Consider the following 4,045-nt stretch of genomic DNA (forward strand, 5'->3'; position numbering starts at 1 on the left):
TCAGTTCTAGTTCAGTTCTAGTTCAGTTCTAGTTCAGTTCTAGTTCAGTTCTAGTTCAGTTCTAGTTCAGTTCTAGTTCAGTTCTAGTTCAGTTCTAGTTCAGTTTTAGTTTAATTCTAGTTTAGTTCTATTTCAATTCTAGTTTAGTTCCATTCCATTATATTTTTATTTCTATTAAAAAAATCTCTCTATATAGAAAATTTTCGAAAATATCTGCCTCTTTGATAAATTTTCTCTTTTGAGTAAAAATTGTAAATAAAGATCTTAAAATATTCCTACAATTGTTAAGCTTTCTACAATGCATCAAGCTTTTTATGATTTTACTTTTCTGCTTCCAGTCCTTTTTCGTTTAAAACTTTTTTCCTTTTTTATATACGAGATGCTGAAGATGATGATGACGTTGATTGGGGTTTTAACCTTTTTTGTTGTTATTGCTGCTATTGGTGTCGATATTGTTGTTGTTGTTGTTCTACTAATATTATTTGTAATGTATTGAAAATGTTTTTATTTATTGTTGTTGGTATTATTTATAATATTATTTGTAGTGATTTGTTTTTTTTTAACTCATTGTTTCCAATTGTTTTGTGTTGTTGTTCTTTTTTTTAATATGAAGAAAATTGTAAGTGATGAATGATAAATATTTTCGTGTAAATTTATTTTTAGGATTTTTTTTGTATTTCATTTAATGCTGACAATGACTTCGACATCTAAAACATAAAATGTTAAAAGGAAAAAAATCGTTACAAAAAAGATGATGATTGCAAAGATGATTATTATTATTATTGTTTGGTAGTTTAGGAGAGGTTTATTTTGCACTCAGAGAAAAATTTTGTGGAAATTTTTGTTTATATTTTAATGTACTAGATTAAAAAATGTATCATTGAACTTGTTAAAAATACAATTATATCTATTGCTTTATTTTAATCAGACTACTGTTTACTTAACTAGTTATATGTAATGTAGATGGTAGTTAGTAGTCATTGAAAAGTATGTTACTTCTATATTTTATTAGATTTTTTTACTGAGATATATTTTTTGAGTGTAATTTATAATTTCGTTTAAAGAAGTGCTAAAAAATTGAGTGTTGAAAATGTTTACTTCTGTTATTTTCAAAAAAAAAAAAAAAAAAAAAACACCACAACTTTCCTATATAACGGTTTCTTTTTTTTTGTGTCTTCTGTCTCCCTGCAATTTGATGTTGAATCCTTAGCTTCTTTCTAAGGTTTCATGTTAAAAAATAATTGTACTACCAATTAGTTTTGGTACCAACTTATTTATATCTTGTATTGTTTGGAGTTTTTGCATCATGAATACAATTTTAGTTTCATGTAATGTGATTAAAAGTGTTGGTGTGTTTTAGGAATTATTTGGTTTTAACAAATTTTCACCCAAAAGATACTTTTAACAATATTGGTAGTACATAGTTTTTAAATCTTAAAAGGTGTTACTGTTAGAGTAACAATTATTAGACTTTAACTGTTAATAAAAAAAGGTGTTTTGTTAAATTTTGTTTTTTATTTAAGCTTGAGGCATAATTATTTTAACACAATATTTATAAATGTATTTTTTTCAAATAACTTTTTAAATTTTATTTTTTTCTATTTGTTGGGGTGTGAATTAATCACGATTTTTAATAAACGATTTCATTATTTTCCAAAGAAAAATTATTATCTGTCTATTTTTTCTGTTTCTTGTTATATGAAACACGTTTATTATATTAAAATAATATTAGTTGTTTTAAGTTGTTTCTTTATTAAAAATTTGAGGTTTTACTTGAAACTGCAACAAATTACATACATATGTATGTAATTTGTGGCAGTTTCAATGCACTTGTTGCTATAGTTCAAGTATAAACTAAATAAATTTTAGATTTTTTTTAAATATAAATTGAGTTGTTGGTTGTTTAAAGTGAGGTTAAAGTGTAATTATTGATTGGGAAATCTAGGATTAAAGGTTATAGACATAAGAAAAATATGTGACGCTAAAGGGGTATAAATTGTTGAAATACTATAACCGTTAAATAGTTTCTTGTAATTTTTTTTTTGCCATAAAATATCAAGGAATTTGAATGGATTTTAAGAGTTTCAGAGTGTAAAACTTTCTCAAGTTTAGTTCATTTCTAGTTCTGTTCTAGTTCCGTTCTAGTTCAGCTCTAGTTCAGTTCTAGTTCAGTTCTAGTTCAGTTCTAGTTCAGTTCTAGTTCAGTTCTAGTTCAGTTCTAGTTCAGTTCTAGTTCAGTTCTAGTTCAGTTCTAGTTCAGTTCTAGTTCAGTTCTAGTTCAGTTCTAGTTCAGTTCTAGTTCAGTTCTAGTTCAGTTCTAGTTCAGTTCTAGTTCAGTTCTAGTTCAGTTCTAAATCAGTTCTAGTTCAGTTCTAGTTCAATTCTAGTTCCACTTACTCTTTGTACAACGTACACACGTACGTAATTTTGCTATCAACATCTGGCATCAGTAATATTTTCATTAACTCGATTTTTATATTGATTTTTTCCACTGATTAATTATTTTTACTGCAATGTCAACAATTAAAAAAAAATAGAATATTTATTAAACAAATAGCAAATATTAAAATCAAACAGATTATAATAAAAAATCAAATACAATGTACCTGAAATAAGTTAAATCATGATTTATTATTTGTTTAGCAAGAAGAAGAAAAAACAATAAATAAATAAAATATTTATGTTATTTTAATTACATTTGGTCAGACGTATTTAATCTCTGAAAATATCTAAATAAAATATCATTAGAATTCAAAAAATTGCATGTCTTTAAAAAAAAGTGACATTCAACATTATATCAGAGTTAATTAAAGAATTTAGAAAAAAATTAGAAAAATTAAAATGCTGAAGTCAAAAAAAAAAAAACATTTATAAATAATTCAAATAAAAACATCTGGCAACTTGACGAATTACAGCTAAAGTTGCCATATATTATATGGCTCAATTATCGGTTACTTATTTACATTTATATATGAGTTTAATTTAAAATGAATTTTGTATGTTTAATTTTTTCGCTGAAAATAATCAAATATTTCAAAAACTATTAATAATTTCTCTAACTGATAAAAAAGGCATTCTTTCTCTTCTTTATTTTTGGTGCTTTTTTCAAGTATAGGTTTTTATTATTCAATTGTTTTATTTTTTAATCATTTAATTTGTTTATTTCTGTTTTACATCTCAGTCAAGTATTTATACGATATGCAAATCGCAGTATATGAGTTTATATTTAAGAATAAATATGTTATGGTTTATTTTATCTTTTGGCATTTCCTGTAATCAGCTGAAAAAATAAATAAATTAAGTGAGTTTTTTATTATTGTTATTATGAAAATATTCAACAATTTTAATATGAGTAATTAAAAACTTATCAAGACTACAACTATAAGCAGTGCATTTGTAATCTTCCAATGAATTTCACAATTAAAACGACAAGCGTTAAGATTCTCGATCTGAAACTGATTTAGAACTGAACTAGAACTGAACTAGAACTGAACTAGAACTGAACTAGAACTGAACTAGAACTGAACTAGAACTGAACTAGAACTGAACTAGAACTGAACTAGAACTGAACTAGTACTGTACTAGAACTGAACTAGAACTGAACTAGAACTGAACTAGAACTGAACTAGAACTGAACTAGAACTGAACTAGAACTGAACTAGAACTGAACTAGAACTGAACTAGAACTGAACTAGAACTGAACTAGAACTGAACTAGAACTGAACTAGAACTGAACTAGAACTGAACTAGAACTGAACTAGAACTGAACTAGAACTGAACTAGAACTGAACTAGAACTGAACTAGAACTGAACTAGAACTGAACTAGAACTAGAACTGAACTAGAACTGAACTAGAACTGAACTAGAACTGAACTAGAACTGAACTAGAACTGAACTAGAACTGAATTACAACTGAATTACAACTGAACTAGACCTAAACTAGAACTGAACTAGAACTGATCTAGAGCTGAACTAGAACTGAACTAGAACTGAACTAGAACTGAACTAGAACTGAACTAGAACTGAACTAGAACTGAACTAGAAC

The sequence above is a fragment of the Lucilia cuprina genome, chromosome 2 (genome assembly GCF_022045245.1).
Source record: "Lucilia cuprina isolate Lc7/37 chromosome 2, ASM2204524v1, whole genome shotgun sequence".
NCBI classification, from domain to species: domain Eukaryota; kingdom Metazoa; phylum Arthropoda; class Insecta; order Diptera; family Calliphoridae; genus Lucilia; species Lucilia cuprina.